The 21560-nt window shown below is 40.5% G+C and overlaps 1 protein-coding gene across 2 annotated transcripts in view; it reads right to left on the bottom strand.

Annotated features, from left to right (window-relative positions):
* Positions 1-21560, bottom strand: part of LOC118422570 (phosphatidylethanolamine-binding protein 1-like) — a 367419-nt gene that overhangs the window by 123174 nt on the left and 222685 nt on the right. The window lies entirely within an intron of this gene.

Below are 21560 nucleotides of genomic sequence, written 5' to 3'. Positions count from 1 at the left end.
TGTCAAGTAGTATGTTACGGTCAGCAGTGTAATAGTCAAGAAATATTGCAATGGTGAATTTGTCCTTTTCCAGGGCTAAGGTAATTTTATCTGAGTTTTAGAATCGGTATATACGTTGAATAGTTTATTCTAAAGCCATAATGGTGTGCATACAGAATATTATTATCTTGCTGCAAAATTCTTTTGTACACCTCTTTTTTTCTACGATTTTTCTTCTTCTTCTGTGGAAAGCCCACATTCTTCATATAGAATATTTTGGCTTTTTTTCCGCAGTCAGCATACGCTTCGGTTAATTTCTGACGAATCAATAGTGATCCATAAAACATTTGTCCGTTTATCCATGCCTGGTACGTCACCATGTAGAGCTGTCCGGGGTTGTATTTGTACAACTCTGTATCCTCGTTGTCACTTGCCAATATTTTTTGGCAATGCTTTGGGTGGCTGGACTTGAACACGTCGTCCACCGCTCTCGATCGCACCTCAACTTAAATCTGAAAAAAAATGTTTATATGTGCATATGCAATTTGAAAATGTTATTATTTGTTTAGTTAATTTCGAAATGTTAGAAAATGGCACAGTTGGCCACCAGTGTGTGATTGTGCTTGTTGTCCCCTCATTTGTAGACTCCTACCCTTACTATCACGGACGTGTTGCACCTCAAACCCTTAGGCAAGCAATGTTTAGGTCACCTTTTCTAGGCCCTATCCCGGCTTGCGGTGGGCAATGTCATCCATGAAAAGGGCTGCACAGTTGCTGTCGCTCCTTTACCAGCCAGCCGACGACCATCAGCACTGAAGCCGCCACACCTGCAGGTTAAGCTAAAAGCTTCCAGTGGCCTTCTCATCTGCTCCCGTCATTCCGTCCCTATTAGCCATGCTCATCATTTTTTTTGTTAGCAGTTTTGATGGAGGAGACTCTATCTGTATAATAGTATTTTTGGCACAGGTTGTAGCCCTGTGTATCATGACGTTTCAACATAATTCCATACTGCTGGGGTCTGCTATAGAACGCTTTTCGCGACAAGGTAATCGGGCGTTTGATGTGAAGGTGTTATCCACGGTTTGTCAGAACTGTGTCTCAATAGGTTTTGGTTGGGAAAACGTGGCAATTCTGATGTAGAAGTTATCTTGCCGCTTCTCGTTTACTTGCACCAAAATGCACTGCGGATCACGTTTTGGCGGCATATGCAAATGTAAACAATACATTACGATGCACCTAATGAGTCCGAAGGCGTCCAGACCTTCCTTAGGCTCTTGTGTCTTCTGTTGGGCTGTCTAGGCGAGATCACCCTAATTTTGGGCCTTGCTGCCGGGGTGATCTATTCGGGGCGGCGGCGTGGCTGTGGGGCTTTGTACCGGCGTGCTTTGGTTGATGACTCGACCTCTGCAGCTGCCTGGTCAGTGTCCGGAATTGTCTGTTCCTCTGTCTCTTCTTGCATTAGCGAGCGGTTCATTTGCGAGTCATCTAGCGGCGTGCTATGGACAGCGGCTGCTTCGAACTCTGCCTGCTGTTCAGTGTCCGGGGTTGTCTGTTCCTCTGTCCGTTCTTGTAGTAGTAAGAAGTTTAATCGCGTGTCATCCGAGGCTGCGTTATTGTCGGTACCGATGGCTGTCTGGACGCGGCAGCTGCAGTAGCGGCCTGCTTATGGTATGTTGCTGGGTCTGCCCCAACATGAAGCAGGATAGATACTAGCTCCATGATATAGTTAATATAACTTTAATGACAAAAAAACATGACATTCCATTAGGATGAGAAGTTGCGATAATCATGGTCAAAGATTCAAGACCCCTGTACACAGAGGCTACTGTTACTAGTAATTACTCGAGGCTTGCGTTTTTCCAAAAACAAATATGATCAAGTTAATAATTCACGTTTTCTACCTTTTTCGTGGCCTGTTAAGAGGGGGAGTTTCATCTGAAAAGTTAATCTGAACATAACCCCCACGTCCTTCGCAGTTCGCTCCCCTGACCGCCGCAGTCATTTCCATGGTCACATGAATGTTTACTGCATTCCGACCATACTTTTCCAGGTTTAGATTTCATTGGCTCCTCAGCGGTGTCGCTGCTTGTGAAGAAGTGCTGCTCCAGGGGATCCTGGTTGAACTTGTCGCTCAGGACGTACCCCACACCTTCCTCCTGGAGCAGCAGCTTCCTGACTGTGGTGAAAGATGCAACTGCAAAAAAGAAACACAGAAAATTAATTAGACCATTTATCCATTTATTGTGGTATCCACAAAGTATTTTACATAATTTGGTGAAAGACATAATCTATTAGGATCCTTGAAGTACTCTGAATTCAATGAGACAATTTTACCAGTAATACGAAATCCTTCCAGGTTTGTTTTGAAAGACAAAGCCGGTTTGTTTGGTCCTTGAAAATGCCAAGTGTTGCCTTTGCCATGTCCTCCCGCTGTCCCAAAAACCCAAGGGACTCTTCCTGTAACTACTGTACAAAAGCAGAAGCAGTAGCATTTTTTAAGTAATTATCCTGAAAATACCTGTTTTGCTTACTTTATGTGTGCATATTTTAGTGTATCGTTAGAGGCAAAGTTCACTGACAATAGCATATTACACAGTGTTACGGACTTGACAACTGAAGTACTTACAACAAATCGATGTAGTTGAGATCTAGTAGGACTCTAGGTCTATCTTTCTTTCTTAACTTTTTTAGTGTACTGAACATTTATGCAATCGAAGACCCGGACCACCGTTAAGACAAACTTCCTGATGGACATAGTTCAGTACCGTCCCTGCACAGCTAATGCACAGGCAACTGATTTGCTAAGGACCTAAGACAAATGCAAAAAAAAACAGGATCCGATGTCAAAATGATAGCAGTGAAAAGTAGTAATTTACTTTGAATCCCTTTAAAGACATAAAACAGCTTTATAAATTCTATGAAAGAAGTCGACATACATTTTACTTCTCTTGCTTATCAATCACTGAACTCAAGTAAACGCTCACCATATATAGTGCATAAACAATATCACAAACAGACCTGTGCAGCCAAATTGCTCCTCATCCAGGTTGACGGCGCCAGGTAGACGTGGTCTGCTGCATGAATTTTTAATCGTTTGATGGAGCTCTACAGAAAAACTGATTAATGATGTACAAAAGACTGTTGATTAGGTCATTACTACCCCACTCAAGAGTCTAGAAACAACAAAAATATCACAAGCAACTGTTTGCACCCTTATATGGCATGCAAGGATAACATCAATTGTGACAAAGACAGAGAATTAATTATCCTCGCTATCTAATGTAACTTTGTCACGTAACGTAAAGTAAAGTTACACAAGTCATGTTTTGCAATTGTTTAAACATAGTCTTGACTTCGACAAAAGAAAAGCAGGTCAAGATGAGCAATGATATCTTTAAATTTTTGCTCCGGAACAAGAGAAGAATGCCATAAATGGTACTGGTATTAAATGGAAGAGGATTTCTTGGTACCTCTCCTGGTACTGGCAGTATTGACGGTAGACTTGGCACTTTCACTAGAAGAAGGATGAGTTGACTGCCATGCCATGCTGAATTTAGCTGATTTGATTTTCGTCCCAAACGTTTCTTTTCTGACTTTAGCAAGGCATGCACAAGACAGAAGGCCGACTATGGCAGATAGTGGTTGACCATGTGGAAAATAAGCGTGCAACATTTTGAAGTACTGCTCACGCAGATACTAAGGTTTGACATGACATCATTGAAAGCATTTGGCAGAAATATTAAATGTAAATATTCTACCCACCAAAATGTCTAGTATAGAAAAGAAATGCACCACAGAAGACTTAACGTTCACAAGATGCAAATCATGCAAACATTAGTGACTAGGCGGACAGTAAGATCTGTAAAAGACCTTCGCAGGTCACATGTCCTTTCTGTGATTTGATACTTTCCCTTACTGATTTTAACACCCTCTACTATGATACTCTCTCGTTTGTTGTTCAGAAGTAGACAGCACGGCGAGAGAAACAGGGGCCTCCAGCAAACCGTTGCCGGAAGTAGCTTTGAGAGGAGGAGAGATGAAACGACTTGTCCATAGATGTTGAAGCTCAGCACTTAGAAGAAGATGTGTTTCATTAAAAAAAGCAGGGGAAGTTAATGTCAAGCAATGTCCCGTCGGGGACTTCAGACATAGAAAAAGAAGTGTTTGACGCGAGAGGTTTGAAAGAAGGTTAGACTGTCTGAGAACTGTAGGAACCTTCTCCATTATCATCATTTAACATATTCTTTTAAGAGGTGCAGTAAGCAAAACCTTCTTGATAGTAGGAATTGTAGAAGTCGCTGTTGAAAAAGTCAGTACAAGTATCAGTCAGATGCATCAGTGTCACGAACTGAGGAGAGAGAAGCAGATGAGAGAGAAGCAGCAGAATTGCATACTAGAACTGAAAATAGACTTACAGATTAGGAAGTTGCCTCATGAAGACTGAGCCAGCAGTGTTAAACATATGCATAACGGTGCAAAGAACCAGCTGTTGTTCCATGACAATATCTCTCTGTACATGTGATACGATTTAAGGAATTCTACATGCCAGAGGATGGCGTGATTCAAACTGCTGCTTCAAACTAGAAACAAAAACATTACAAGACTGTCGAACAAAAGCATTGCTTTCTACATTGTTCAGCAAAATGTATATCAAGTTATTGTTCCTGTCCGAACACAGATGGTGTAGAAATGTCAGAAGACAACTTTTGCTAACTTAATAAAAATTGTTCATTAAAAAGGTGTACAGTAGCTCTACCAAAATTTCAGTTGATAGAAAATTCGTTTTAATTGTACAGCTTTCTTTCTGTTGTATTCACTCTTTCTTGACCTTTGTATCCCCAAGCTCTGCCTTAAGTTAAAAATACATTTTTTTATAATCTAAATAATCCAAAATGCATTACTTTGATAAACAATTATCTCTGAATGCCACTCCATACTGATAGTTTGGATAAAACGATAAAAATAATTAGACTAGAAAGGCCGACATTTGCTTAAGAGCAAATACAGCATATTTCAGCCATACCCCTTCCCACGCAACATTGGACTGTTCCAAATCACCCCTGCGCAAAAATGTAACATCCTCTTAACAGTACATTATCCCCCAAAGTGGACTGGTATTGTGAATTGATTCCAGGTAAAAACAGAGCTTGCTTCTATTTTTCAGAAAATGACAATAATCACAACTTCCATTCAGAAAATTTTCATCATGACTGAAAATTGTTGAATGACTTCATGTAATGTCATTAACAATTTTCAGTACGATAACTAGGTGTAAGTTTAAAAAAGTATAAGCTCCTTGTGATGTGGGTACATTTATTATTGCAGTGAACTTTTTTATTCAAGTAGGGCATACGATTTAATAATTATCAAGCAGGTGCAGGTACTGTAGGAGCGTTTGTTTTCTTCAAGCTGTAAAACTGTTTAACTGTTTCACTTTGTATGCAATCAGCCATCGAGCCTATTCTTATTTTAGTTGAACAACTTCCTGCCAGACCCGGAAGATACGATTGAACCTTGTTCGAGGATTTATTTTCGTCTGTCTGGTCAGTCTGTTCATACCCTGGCGCTGAGAGTGTTTTATTGGGCTGAAACTCTGGCAGTTTAAAGTTACTTACAATTTAAATGTTCAAAGTTTATGTCAAACAACAACAGCACTAGGAAATGTGGCCACTATAGACAGGTGGTCACTATAGAGAAAATGCTGATCTATTGACTAGGAGCCATACGTTACACATGATTTCAGTACACTGATCATTAATCATATAAACATTGCACAGGTAAGCCAATTGTTTAGATGTACAATTAAGTTCAAATAATTCTGAAGAGAAATATTGATGAGAAAATAATCATTCTCGCCACTGTCTAACTTATAATTACGTATCAAAACTAAACGCAGATTTTCTAACTAACGCACCTTTCGCCGACTTCATCAAAGGATCGCCGGCTATCAATCAAACACGGCTGTTGATTAGACTTAGAGCTTCAAACCGTCATGTGCTGTGTGCCAGTTGACAGCAAACTTCATGCTACGTGATGTTTTACATTGCTTGGACCTTCTTTCCTACAGCGGTGCTTCTACAAAATATTTAGACTGTAACACTGAGTCCCACATGTTTTATAGAATAGAATTTGACGCGGAACAGCGTTTTTTGCTGGGTATTTTTCTTGAAACATGTCCGTGGGAATATCAGCGAGGCGGCGACGTAGGGATATCAGACCATCAACAAAAGTCGCACGGCGGCTAACGGCGCAGCGAAGATACTAGCGCTATAAATAAGCGCTTCAACTAAGGATGGCAACCCGTACAATATTTTTGTATACTGTTGAGCTAAGTAAAGTTTGTTGTTTTTGAGGTCTTAGTTGTCATTGAAGCTTTGACCCAAAATATTTTAAAGTCAAACTGCTGAAGAGAAGTAAGTGACTGCTACGATTATCGTAGATATGGCCCTAAAAAAACTGATAAAAGAAGCCTTCTCAATAGTCTAAAATGCAAGAGCTTCCGGGGGGGCTTCTCCCACCTGGGTCCCCCCCACAGTGGCCCTGCCCCTGGACCCCGCCTGGGACATTCGGCGGCCCCCGGACCCCTGTCCGACGCTTTGAAAAAATCCTGGCGAGAAGTCTGTACGGCCTGAGTCTTCAAGTTAACGTATTGTGTGGTCCCGCTTATGAATATTAATTAGCCTTCGCTTTCCTCTTCGCTGATTGGCTGAACCATTTATTGAATTAACTCTTCCTGCCGGCTAGACGCAGGTGCAGATGTCGGCTCTGTGGGGTGAACGTCCGAAAGGTCATGGCATGGAGAACGAAAGAAAACCAATTTCCCCTAAAAAAAGTGCTGTAATTAAGCCTTTTACAGTACTTTATGCCAAAAATTTTACTTGGATCATTTTACCAACTATCTTATGCCTATCTATACCAAATGTTACTCATACCAGGGTACAGGGGTGCAAAATATACCGTTATAAGACCGTCAACAACAGTCGCACGGAGCTAACAGCGCAGCGAAAATACCATCGCTAGCGTTTCAACTTCGGATAACAAGTTATAAGTACTGTTGAACTCAGTAACGTTAAAGTTTGTTTTTAGTTGCCTTTGACGGTTTGACCTGAAATAGTGTTACGCTAAACTCCTGAAGAGAAGTTAAGTGACTGCTGCGATTATCATAGATATGCCCCTAAGAACTGATACAATATAAAGCCTTCTGAATAGTCTAAAATGCGAGAGCCTTAGGCGGGCTTCGCTCTCCCTGGCGGGAACACTGCTATATACGGGATCATGAGGCCCCGCTTATGAATATTAATCAGCCTTTGGCCTCCTCTTCGCTGATTGGCTAGGTCTTTGATTCAATTAACTATCCGGCTGACGCGCACAGGTGTGGCTCTGTGCGGGGTCACGGAAGGTCACGTCAGGAGGCCAAAAGAAAACAAATTTCCCCTCAGAAAAGTGCCAAAATTAATCATTTTAAAGTTGTTTATGTCAAAAATTTTACTTGAATCTTGTTACCAAGTATCTAATGCCTATCTATACCAAATTTCAGGTCATTTAATTGTAATACCAGGGTACAGGAGCCAAAAGTGTCCTTTTTTGGTCAAAAATTGGCCAAAAATCGCAAAAATAAGCATTTTGTTGCACTGTACACCAAAAGTGTTATTGAATTTATATGAAGGGATTATCAAGGACATCTGTATCAAATTTCAGCTCATTCGGTTGCAATACCAAGGTACAGGAGCCAAAAGTGTCCTTTTTTGGTCAAAAATTGGTCAAAAAATCGCAAAAAAAAGCATTTTGTTGTACTGTACACCAAAAGTGTTATTGAATTTATATGGGAGCATTATCAAGGCACATCTCTGTCAAATTTCAGCTCATTTGGTTTTAATACCAGGGTACAGGGGCCAAAAGTGTCCTTTTTTGGTCAAAAATTGGTCAAAAAATCGCAAAAAAAGCATTTTGTTGTACTGTACACCAAAAGTGTTATCAAATTTATATGGAGGCATTATTAAGGCACATCTCTGTCAAATTTCAGCTCATTTGGTTGTAATACCAGGGTACAGGGGCCAAAATATACAGTTTTGGTCTAAAATTGACCAAAAAATCTCAATAAAATCATTTAAGAGGCAGATATGAAAAAACTGAGAAAAAAGCATCAAGGTATTGGCCCATTCTACCCCTGTGCCAAATTTCAGGTCATTCGGTCCAGGAACGGCGGAGATGAATCACTTTGAAGATTTGACAGGAGAAAGAAGAAAGAAAGAAAGAAAGAAAGAAGAAACATTACGAATACAATATATTTCACCATACTATGTATGGCTGAAATATAATAAACAGGATGGTATTTCAGAAGTAACTGAATATGCATTTTCCCAAATCCATGCAATGCCTACTTTATCATCATGGTTCGTCTTTCAACATGTATCCAGTCTGCCCAGCCAGCTCTATTTTGTTTAATCATTTGATTCAACAATATTTTATCATCAAATGTAATAATTATCAATTACTACAATTAACATCAATTAACATAAAAGTTTAAGGAGTTATTGCCAGTAAATAATAATATACAAGATTAGAATTGTCCATACTTGAATATAAATATTGAAAGTATATTATGAATACAGGAAATAAATTTTTGTACCTTACATCTTAGCTTCTTACCTGGATACTTATATTGAACCCACAGCAAATGAACATCTTCTACCGTCTGTCACATAACATCTACTTATATTCGTTTGTACCTACAAACACACTTCCATCTGTCTCTTCTGGTGCTGCAGGGCAATCAATGAGAACAGTGTCTGAAATAGTATGAAATCAAATTATCAATTCCCATTTAACAGGGGCAGAATAGTCGTTTAAACTTACCACTGACATTTTCATTTAAAGTTACATAATATTTCAAAAACTGAAATGTTTCTTTTTTTAATTGTTCTCCTAGATGTTTATCGAAATGTTTGGAAAACTTGCTATGGAGTTCTAGGTGGACATTTTCAAGTTACTAATGGATTAAGCAAAACAATACTCATACTTGGCTCATTGCCATCTTCTTGACCTTTTTCTTTAATCATTATGACAACAATAATATATTACCACTCCGGGCCTACTACCATGCCATCCACGTTTTGAAGTGGTCCGACCGGGAAAGGGGCTGATCAAGACCAGTCAAACCAAACCATTTTCGACACTCTCAACGCCTTCGAAGGGTCAAAGGTGACCTGCCGCTCCCACTCTGGGATGACAATGTCCGAGCAGATGCTAGGGTTGCGAATAAGTCTCTGTCTCTAAAATGAATATAAAAAAACATAGAAACTAGCTAAAATGTAACTTGAATTATTTAGCTGTCCTCACAGCAATCATGAAACGAGTCTCCAGACTAACGCAAACTATCTAAATAGATGAAAAGACAGCCACCAAAAAGTCTATAACAAGATGTCGTGGTTTAAAGAGACCCCACTCGCTTCCAGGATCGCCAGGCCGAAGCCTGTATGGGTGGCAACAGCATAATAGAGCTGAATACGGTCCACGAGTTTGGTTGCCTAGCCATTAAAGCCTGGAGAGTAACTTTAATAATCAAAGGATACACAGCAAATTGTCCACATCTACATATATCAATGACGCAATCAAATGTTACACAATCAACAGAGATCTTCATCAAAAGTCTCCATTCTGGAATGATTTCGCACCGTGCCATACATGAGATCCGGAAAATTAAAATATAAACATTTTACACGTGCAGTAAATAGTAGCGCTTTACTTTGAGTTTTCCAGGATAATAACCTGCTATTCCAAATAGTGTTCAATCTTCTAAAGACTTGACTTGATTTTATTCAGATCCAGTTTTAGCTTACAATATTACATTGCCGGCCATTCTTCCAGTGGTCTACATAAAATAAAGATGCCGTCTTACATACACTGGAGTTGATGCCTGTGTCTGAATCTCTTTCAGCAGTGATCACGCTAGCCAGGTTTGTGAACTGTATGTTAATCACTAGTATGAAGCTGTGTGTTTGCGGGCCGTTCTCTAAACTGCATTACTTTGGTTCTACTACAACTAATTTTAAGCCTTTCTTTTGCGGAGTTTCTGCTTCTTATAGTACTGGTAGCCATTTTCGGAACAATCAGATGGGAATTAGCCGCCGCAATGGCATCCAGTGCAATGTTATTAGCAGGTCAGAATCTAAACATTGATTATTTACTTATAACTGCTTGGTAAAAAAAAAATACCCCGCCGCGCCGTGAGTAAGCATGTGCGAACATGCACAGGGTTAGCCCATAGTAATAGCCAGCTGGCTAGTTGGGCAACCCTGGCTGTTTGTTAACAGCTGAACAAATAAATAAATAAATAAATAAAAAAAAATGCAATCAGTTGCACGCTTCAACGAGAATTGACAAGGATGAAGAACCCCCCCCCCCCCCCGTGCACAGGCCGAATACGTGCCATACACTATGGCAGTAGCTGAGAATAAAACATCAACTAAATCAACAAAAAATCAATCGAGAAGTATACTAGCATGTTATGTCCCTAACATATGCTTAACAAACATGTTAACTTTCCATTCTATCATGCCGCCATACGTTATTTTTTTATTCAGTCATTGTGCAAATAAAGTGCCAACTCGTTAGATTTACAGGTCCAATTTCAATGGCCGCTTCCTACTACTAGGGGGACGAACGACCGCCGGCGGCGGTGCAAGGCCAGTCGTTGGGGCGGTGAGCGGTAGCACGGGGGCCGCTACAGGTGTCGGAGCAGTGGATGTTTCTAGCGGCCGGGCGACAGTCCTGGGCAGCTTCCTACTGCTTGCAATTGGCTGCCGGATGATGCCAGTTTTCTTACGAGATTGCTTTGACGTGGCGGGAACGGACTCTGGTGGCCCGGCGACGTCGACTGGCTTCGATTTCCGGGTGGGGACGGACTCGGATGACCCGACGGAGACTGTCTCTGTAGACCCCGCGGGGACTGCCTCGGTCGACCCGGCGGGGACTGCAACTAGTAAATCTCTGTTATAAGGAAAAAAAGTCAAACCCAACTTTATTTATTTATTTATTTCACAACCACAGCAAAATAACATCAGCAGGAAAGCCTACCCGCTTTAATATATAGGTTAACCAGCGTTCTGACTTAAACTTGCAAGTTAACTTATTATATTAGAAATATACCAACCAAGCATATGTTCCAGCCGATAGTGTTGGTAGAACGTCGGACAGTGCTCCTCAGAAAGGAAGTCCAACTTTGTTGGCTCTTCTGCTCAGGCTTCCGGGGATCCACTGACAGAACATACGCCCCAGAACTGCCACCGGTTCTCTTTGTCGCCCCAGCGTGCTTCCTGCTTGATCCGGATGGACAGTCGAACCAGGCTACGCAAAGGCTCGATCGGCAGTTTATCCAGTCCACATTGTTCGTTGCGAACGGTGGCTCGTCGCTGTTTTCCACCACCGCGGCCGCTTCCAAGGCCTTGACTCGGTCCTGTGTCCCTGCCCCTGACAGATAAATCGGTTAAATACTTCCGTGTTTGGCCATTAACAATTTTTGTGGAATAGAACAAGAGAATGAACACAACGTCGATCAGTTTACCTTTCCCAGCAAACTTCCTAGAAGCCATGTAAGCCAACTGTGCTTTAATACGTTTCAATCCAGCGTTGGCTTGCTCATTGATTTGCGAGTTGATTCTAGGAATGTCGATGTCGCCATGATGGCCATACGAGTCCATGCAGTACCCGTCGCTACAACCCGTCAACCGGTATGATTGAGCCAGTGTAGTCTGTCCACGCGGAACAGGGTGTTCTAAAAGAACTTTGGCTCCCTGTGTAAGGAAAAAACAAATGCACACATGTCAATCAATTGCTTTTACAGCCTTTTAAATAAACACACTCGATCTAAATCTATTGTTAACAACACATGTACATAACGGGCACTATTGTATTGCCCAGTGTAAGTGGTCAAAACGCACATGTACTCAATGTGTTTTTGTTCTTTATCCATAGGTAAGGAGAACTGGACATGACCGCTGCATTATCTAAACAAACGACAAGAGCTAATTACTAGTTACATGTAGTTGATATGTATAGATCTATGTAACGTCATAGCAAGGAGGTTAAAAAATCATGCGCATTTGCCAATTTTTGTAACGCATCTTTTTCTCCGTCTTGAATAAACACGAAATTCTTGTTTGCCAACACTTCGATTTCAAATAGATATGTTTATCTTTTTTATGCTTAGTTTTTGGCCTACAATGTCAATAAATTAGTAACAAAGTAGTAACAAAGAGTAACAAAGAGGGAAGCTTACATAACAGAGCCTCTCCGAAGGATTTACTTGCCCAGAAAGATAAGTCTGCTTTGTATGACAAACATTTAAAACAATATAAACAATAAAACATACATTTACACAACTATAGATGTAAATCAATCATGTTAATGTTACAACAACTATTCCACATTCCTGTCGTAAAAAGCATACTATTAGGCAATATTAGACATAAACATGTCACCATGAGTTGTGTCAATGCGATTATATTGCAACAGGGGATTTATAAACTCCCTGGTTGCTGAATCCAATTTGTACACAATGACACCTATATACAATTGACATAGAATATTGAAGGTAGGTCTATCTACAGACAAGTTGATAAATATCTAGTAAGAAGGCACAACGGGATGCAAAATGCTGTACTTTTGTCTTCAGATTAGTAATAGGAGGGCAATGATAGAAAACTAATTCCTAGATGTCACCGATCAAGACATTATGTTCACGTTACACAAAGCAAAACCATTTGTGTCGGCCAATTTGACCGACTGTGCAATGACACATGTAGATCGTTTGTGTATTTTACCTACTGAACGCTAAAGGTCAAGGACAGTGCATAATATGTCATACACATTTCAACTTTGAGGGCTACACGTGAACGGGTTATCGAAGTTTAGCACCCATAGCGTATCCTGATCATCAGGGTCTCTAGCGGTGACCAGTGGTTGAGATAAATATGATAACTCGCAGAAGGAGGCGGCTGCTGTAGAATCGTCATGACATGTCTGAGCACAGCAGTCCCTACGCCTGGTGTCGTGTGGCAGTCGGGAACCAGGTAACATTGGCAAGGAAAACTTCCCTTCCCAAAAGGAATGTTTAAAGAAGAATTTTACCCTACCAACATCAATCTGGGAGCCAAACTGTTGACCTTCCATTGCCACGTAGGACGACCTTACGGCGCTTGGTTTTGTTTCTGCTTTCTTGCAGCGGTACCCCACACGGATCCCCGGCAGCTGGTCATGCACGGCTCTCAGGTACTGCGTTCCGCGTGGAGAGGGGCCCGCCATCGCGTCTCGTTATTCGGAGGTTTTGTTGAGAGGGTTCCATTTGTGGAATGAGGTGGTTGTCCTGGCGGAACTTTGCAGATACTTGGTCCTCAGCTGTTTGCGGATGAGTAGGAATTTAGGTTGGTGTTTGGTGTAGACGTCTCTCATTTGTGCTGTTTGTTCTCTGATGAGATTGAGCGCCTTTGCTGTCTCCAAGACCTCTGTTGTAGTTGTCTGTTCTTACTCCTCCTCATCAAGCAGCGCCATTTGCTCAGATATGGTGGTCAGCAATGCTCCCTCTGGCAGGATCCCAGCAAGTCCCATATATTTCACTAAGTTGTAGATCTGTGAAACTGAACTATAGTTTAAACATTGTTGTAAGTTGTATTTGGCCTGTCGGTATATACCACAAAAGGACCTTGTAAGTTTGTATTTTTGTTTCATTTTCCGTCCATTGTTTTTTTCTTCTCATTTTTGTTTCTGCAAAGAATGTCGGGATAGCGTCACTTAGCTAACTCGCGCCATTTGTAAATTTTAGTACCCCGGTAAACAGCCTGTAAATACTTGTTCTTTTTTGTAGCTTTAAGTATCAACTTTGCTATCCCAACTTTCGTACGGTTATTTGTGAAATAGTTTGAAGAATATTTAAATTGGGTATTAGAATGTTTATAATCTATATAACAAGCTCATTTTTATTCACCTATACAAAGTCCGCCGGTGTAGCGTTACATTTCGCGGCGCCATTTTGAATTCTTTACTTTCATAATATAAACACAGTAATATTAACCTCCTTGATTAAATGAACGTCCAAATACATGATATTGTTAAACAAAAACATTAGAGATATTACAGAAGACAGTTACAAATCCCTTGTTCACGATACAGAATATTATTAGATTGTGATATTTGATACAGTAGGACGCGGTGTGTCTGAATAGTGCTAGATTGGCTTTGATAGGAAACGTGCTAAAACTAGGAAATAACCTACCCGATAGGACTCCACTGATGCAGCCTCTGGATGCTTGTTGCTCGTCACTCTCTCTGACAGAAAATGGTTCGTCCTCTCATAGATGTACATCCAGTAGGACATGGTAGGGCCATACTCTGCTATGTATGGAGTTATGTGTGACATCCAATGGATGATGACGGTCTGGAACAAAAATGATCGGATCAAGAAGTTGTAAGATGTCGTGATTACGCCTTACAACAAAAAGCGATTACAGTACTGGTATATCCTTGTTAATGTGTCGAATCAAACAAGCCTCCGATAGTCGCTGAACTGAAACATGATTTTGTCTGCAAATGAAATACGATTTACCCTATACCCCCAGGCGCTATTTTGAATATCAACCGATTGCTGCTAGGACAGCAAAATCAATTACCATAATGGTCAGAGGAAAGTCCCGCTCCATCCGTGCGACGCATCGGTGGATATCCTTCTCCATGGCTGTCTGTCTTGAGAGGTTCACAGTGGGGGCACACAACGCAGACAGGACATCGCACGGTGTCGCGCTGCTCTTTCTTCATGTCCCGCACGTCATGTCCCTCATATAACGGGGGCTGCCGTAAGATGACCCCCCTTTTTACGCGCTCGAACTCACGGCGCTCCATCACTAGTTGCCAGAGAGTGGTCAAGTTTTGATCAATGAATTTTTAACACATTCATCTAAAGAACATACTCGGATAAGGAATGCATTCATATGGTTCATAAACCCTTCACCCTCCTAGTTACAAGTGGCAAACACTGAGGACGTTTTCGTGAATATAACTTCCGATTTTGTGCTGCGCTAGACAGTGCGCCCTAACTTCCCCCCCCCCCCTTTGCAATTTTCTCTTTTCGGAAGCTGGCGACCAATTTAAATAAAAACAAATACAAATTCTATTTCTATGATATATTAGCTTTCTTTTAACAGTAGAATTGCGATTGTGTGTGCTTCATGTCTCCAGCGAGGAGGTTTAAATCTTTCACCATCCAGGTCCAGGGCTCTCCCCAGAATTTTTTTTGGGAATGGTGCTCTGGCGAGCCACGAAGTGGCGAGCGGGGGGGATAGGTCTGGGAGGCCTCAAAATTTGTAACTTTATAACTTTTTTTTATAACTTTAAAATTTATTTGAAATTTATCTTCTAAAAAATCCTGAATTTAAAAAAAAATGGGTATAGCTCAACAAGTGGAACAGTATACGCAACATCAAGTCATGTATTTCCTGTTTGGAACTTGACTGAGGCAAGTAACCTTGGAAAATGCTTAAAACATTGGGCAATGCCTACTACTAATTTTTGTTAGAACCTCTTTTAAATCAGTTCATCTTCAAGACTTGATCATGTTGATTATCAAAATAGCATTAAAGAAGATGACAGCAAAATCATTTGCTACCAGGGAATGCAAGGACGTCCTTGGGGAATGTTAAGAACTTTCTCAAGCATTCCATCAATCAAAAATCCAAGAAACACAAAAAGTTTCCCCCTAAAATCCTCCGTTCCAGATGAAATGGAATGTCCCAAGACATGATATATAAGTGGTAGGACATTTCCACCCGTACATTCGAAGAAAATACAAATTGCATTTTGACTTCAAAAACCACATCTGAATTAAAAAAAGATAAACATTATCTTTTTGATTTGCAACAAATTATGAATACCCTCTATTCCCCACTTTGCCAAAACATTGAAATAAGATTTTCCATGTTCTCGAATCTGCTGCTTCGAAACGAGGTGCTAGTTTCTGTCTTTACCAAATATGGTAAGAAACAAAATGGCGCCCAGCCCGACCACAACTTTCAAATTTGTGCAAAGTTATCGGCAAATTTCTGCATTTCTAGCGGGTTTGGCCCCCAAAAACCAACAAAAAAAGCGACAAGACACAATGCAGGGCATTTTTATGGATGATGTTGCTAAAATTAATCAGTCATTTTTCGCCCACGTTGCCGATTTTTCGACAAAAAGAAAGGAGTATTTTCCATCGGCACATGGTCTTCCTTACGGCTCGGCTGTTTTGTTTCAGAGTTCTTCCATAATTTTAGTAGTCTGGGGACTAAAATCACACACCAAAGGCTATACAAAAGTACAAACGATGTTTTTATCTGAGTAGTGCTACAAGGAACCGGTCATTTTATTGCTGTTGCCGATTTTGAAGAATATGTTCCCGAAACATGCGGCGGCCACATGCCGGTAAGCCTGGATTTTCACAAACGTGTACTAGCTCCAAATAAACGGTCTTCCTTTGATTTTGTCTGGTTTTTAATGAGATTAACGTATGCTAAGGTCACCGCCATCTATTGTTTACAAGCATAACAATAAGACATAAACAAAGGATTGTGATTTTTCACGCTAGACACCACCCTACCCCACGCCAGTTTCAATGAAAACAAAGGATTTATTGTGAATCTCCTGGGAAGGATTGCCGATTTCTCGACCAAATGAGCAACTTCGCTCGGTCAAATTTGAGCGGAGTCGGATGTTTTTGCTTGTTATCCCCGAAAATACAAAAAGAAAACACTAGATTTACAAATTGGGGGAGCGGCGCTAGAGTTGTTGGGCGCGGCGCGGCGCCGTTCTATAACGCTCTGGGGAGGGGCCTGCAGGTCGTGTTTTTATGGGAAATGGGTGAAATGCACTAAATGTGGCGGCCCGAACAACAAAATCATTACGAAAAACGACAACGCCAAAATCACAAAAAAACTCGAAAACAACGGCGGTGATGCTTATGTTGTTTTTCTATGGCCGGTCTTCTTCTCAACAAACATTTGAAGACCAACATTTGTAGTGTTTTGTGAAGCTTTATTTCTTATGTGTATGACAGTTGTGTGGCTGTTTTGTACTGGTTGTATATTTATGGACACGAGCCACCAATACCTAGTAACAGGTGACCACAGTGATTCGGCGCTACCAACATTATTGTGAAAATTCTGTCTTCAAAAAAAATGGGAGTGAATACGTGTAAATATTTTTTTGATAGCAAAAAAAGCTGTTTGTTTGGACTTGGTTTATTTACCTTTCTAACCATCATAGTCAGTAGCAACAAACACGGCGTACTTATGCATAATATGATCGGCAAAAAATCTGGGCATCTTAGGACAGGGGTCATCTTAGGGCGGCCCCCGTTAGAATCTCATAAGACCAAAAATAGACACGAGCGTACACATACATACAATGGAACAGCAACACAAATGTTAGGATAAGCGCGAGCGCGTGGGCACCTCATTGTGTCCAATTCCCGGGATGTTACAAACGAAGTAATCCTGACGATTTATTGTTCACACTCTGAGTGAATAAAGTCTGAAATTGAAAAAATAGTCACTTAAATTTTCTTCCTGGTATCAAACTGCTGCCCACGCTGTCTTTAGGTGCTAATAATCTTAGGAAATGTACCCCAATGTCCTTCTTCCCCACAAGCAAAGCAATATCCCCTCTTCGTGTTGCCTTAAAAAAGGTGTAGCTCCACCAAAATTCTTGTACTCACTGTCCTTTTATGTGTCCTATTGGCCTTCCTAACCCTCAGCTCTGCCTTGAAAATGCGTTTTTCATAATCTGAATCATTCATTTGATGAAAAACTATCTCCAAAATTTATCAACAAATGCCACTTCATACTGGCAGTTTACATGCTAAAAATAATTAGATAATACGAATGGTATCAATAAAATAGCTGAATATGCATTTTACCCATTCCATGCAATGCCTACCTTTATCATCATGATTTGTCTTTAAACATGTGTCCAGTCTCCCTAACAAGTTCTATCATGTTAAACAAACACTTTCCCTCCATCTCTTCTGGTGCTGCAGGACTACCTATGAGACAAACTTTCTGATAAATAGTACGTAATCGAATCATTAATGCTCTAATATGGCCAGAATAGTCTTCAAACTGACCAGTGTACATGTGAAATCATTTATTAAGTCAATATGCCTATGGTGAATCTTTCTCCTACTAGAGGCAAATGTAGATGCATGCATATTGAATTAACAGGTGTTTTACATATGTTTGTAGTGGTGATTTTAGCACTGTAAGCTCTGTTCTGAACTAATTTGAACTTTTCAAGAGTTTGACGTAGACATGTTTGCTAGAACTGGTAGAGAGTACTATAAGACTGATAAATACAAGTGCACATAAAATAACCTTGCCGTTTTTATTAGAAAAAGCCAATGCGTACCTTTTCACAAGGGTGATATTCCCTGATTGTTTGGCAACAACACCAGTAAAAATGCAAACCCCATGTCAGTGTCTAATCCATGTGCATTATGCCATAAACGTGCCAGCAACTCCGTGGCTAATATGTCGTCTATATACGGTGAGGTTGGGATTCCCTTAGAGATCTAACAAAAGACGTCGCTACCATTCCTGTAGAACGGAACCCGAAGGGGATCGAGAAACATACAAAGGCGTACCCCCCTCACTGGAAAACCAACCTAGTTTGCCTAGTTAAGTGTGGCGAGCTTACTTCTATCATTAAATTCGTTGGCTTTCGAAGTTTTCATCAAGTTTCAATCTTACTGCCCGGTATTCTAAAATTGGCCCTATTTGGTTTTCTGCTTGCAGTTACTTGATTAAACTTTATAACAATCATGGCATCTATACCTGATGTTTATTGCACAGCGCTTGAATTTTCTTTCTATGCCTTTGCCACTATGCTACTGTGCCTATGTAAAGTCGATTTGTACGCTGCTTACTACATTTTAGGTATCTGTATAGGTCACAGATATCCCGTAACTGTCCATGACTGGAGAAAATAACACTAAAACGTATATCCTGTGTACTAGACAACGGATCTTGTATTGTACATAATCACTGGGCTGTCTAGCCCAAGTGGATAACGTTGCCTAGGGCAGAAAGTGACGTGTTGATCTTCTGCGCCTACTTTAGACGGTCGCAATGGGGTTATGTATGGCATCCTACCAATGTAGGCGGGGCAATAAATGCTATGATATTCTTTCATCAGTTTAAGTCCTTTTAGTATTTTTCAATGTTAATATTGGACCTGACAGAAAGGTAAAATATTATCACAGTCCAGTCAGACCAGCTTACGATAAGCATGACTCGATTGTATCAACAATGTTCATTTTATGTTAACCAGAGATAAACAGATGATACTCTACAGCACGTTATACTCCCACTCTCTGTCGTCTTCGGATTCAGACACCAGGTGTACTAACAGTGCTGGTGTATATTGTAAAAAAAAGATTAGGAACATTTTCTTACTAACCCCGATTCCTTCATTAATAGTTTCAGAAGGTCATAAACAGCAGACTTGGGCCGGAGTAGTAAATAGGCAACTTGAGGTGAGAGTGCTGTAATCTAGCAGCCGCTCTCGTCCACCATGTTGGTCGATGTTGAGTTGAAGTTGTTCTCGAGCTCCAAAGAAGGAATATCGAATCCCTCTTTGCTTCTTTCCGGAAACTTCAAAAACCATGCAAAATAACGGAGCCCATATTGTAAAACCCCTACAATTTCCGGCTCATGAAAATACCATCCCACGAACATGGGATGAGGTGCCTATATTTCCTATTACAGCATTACGATAACTAAAACTACATAAAGATATATAATCCTATGAAAAGTGATACCCCTCAAATTTACCCAAAATAAACACATCTACACGCATGAAATGCTGCTGAAAATAGTTTTTACTCGATATATACAAGCAGTTTCAAAATGCAGCCCTTCAATTATCATTTATTGCTGGCGAACACACAGTTACGAGTGGCTGCTGGCAATATTCTCAAAAGCCGTTCAAGACAAACTGTAAACATTGCACACTATTTCTTAGTCATCACCAAAAATCATTATCTATTTTTCGCACCTAAAATTCTGAATACATAATTACCATTACAGTAAGCTCACTTTATTAATCACATATCATTATCCATGCTTGCGGCTAACGTCAACCCCACATACGTATATACAACAATAACTGCACTCTTGTATTTTCATCACCCTGCTTCAAAAATTTTCCATTCTAAATCAATTCAACACTTTAATATTTTTTTGTAACGTTTATCTATCCACAACCTTCTCCGTTCCTTTACCATAGAAAGTGGTGAAGCCTAGGATCTCCTGTATGGGTTAGGGCATTTTGCTACATAATGATGATGATGATGAAAGACCTTTATTGTAGATCCATGCCTCAACGGGCTAGGTACATGTAACTAAAACAGACATGACAGACATATGCATAGGCAACAAGATACAGATTAGCTATTTGAAGTTGCTAAGCTAAATAACAGGATGGTCGACATCTTCTCGCTTCTTTGTACATGTGTAAATATAAGAACAGATAATGTTTGATATACAGGGTTTATCTAGGCGCATCAAAAATAGAAATTTGTCCGTTGCATCAAGGTGTTCAATATATGGGAACTCTTTTCTGATATATTCATAAAGCACAATTAGTTCCTTATGGTAAAATTTACAGTGTAAAATAAAATGCTGTTCATCTTCTATCTGTTGTAGATCACAAAATTGTCAGACTCTATGCTGCAGAGGAGTCCGGTTGTGCCTTCCAGTTTCGATATGTAACTTGTGGCAACTAATCCTGAGCTTAGTTACACCCACTCTGTGTTGTATGTTGTTCACCATCAGGTATTCTTCTTCTTTATAAATAGGCTTGAATAACCTATATGTCCGTAATTTGTTACCGAAAGATTTGTCCCGGTTGTCATTGTGTATTTCGGTTCTAAATGTTTGAATGTAAATTTCCTTTAATCGTTGGCTGATGGCGTTGGTTATAGGTAATAGGTTTGTTCCTAGAGATACCCGAGATCTCCATATATAGGCACAACCGCATTCCTCCAGTATCTTACGAACGCCGGACGCCCAGCACTTGTTTCCATTAGCATTTAGTTCTAATTGACGAGATAGGGCGTCGGCTTGTAGACTGTCAGCTGGCACGTTTTGGCGGATTCTATAATGCTTAGTGCGCCCACAGCCATAACTTGATTTAATATCTAGAAGTGTTCAGCAAACGTCGTCGCCGCGGAAAGAACTGCCCCTGATCCTGATGTACATGTCGATGTTGTGGATGGTTGAAATGTGGTGATGCACACTTGTTTATCTTTCTCACCTTCCTCTCAACCTCCGTCGCGAATATGTATCTCATGGCCGATCTTTACCCTATTCAGACCGGGGTGGTGGGTTTTCGGGGCCTGCGCAAACTTTTATTTCGCATGACGCCTAAATGTCTTAGTCTAGAGCTACAAAATTTATTAACTTTTCCTGAAATCATTCGGAAAAGGTATGAAATCGTTGAACTATTGTTGTTATTGATAAAATAAAGAAAAATGTTGGGAATCCCGGTGTATAGCCTAC

The sequence above is a fragment of the Branchiostoma floridae genome, chromosome 9, assembly GCF_000003815.2.
Source record: "Branchiostoma floridae strain S238N-H82 chromosome 9, Bfl_VNyyK, whole genome shotgun sequence".
Classification (NCBI taxonomy): domain Eukaryota; kingdom Metazoa; phylum Chordata; class Leptocardii; order Amphioxiformes; family Branchiostomatidae; genus Branchiostoma; species Branchiostoma floridae.
Note: the sequence above shows the minus strand (reverse complement) of the source record. Positions and strands in the feature narration are given on the sequence as shown.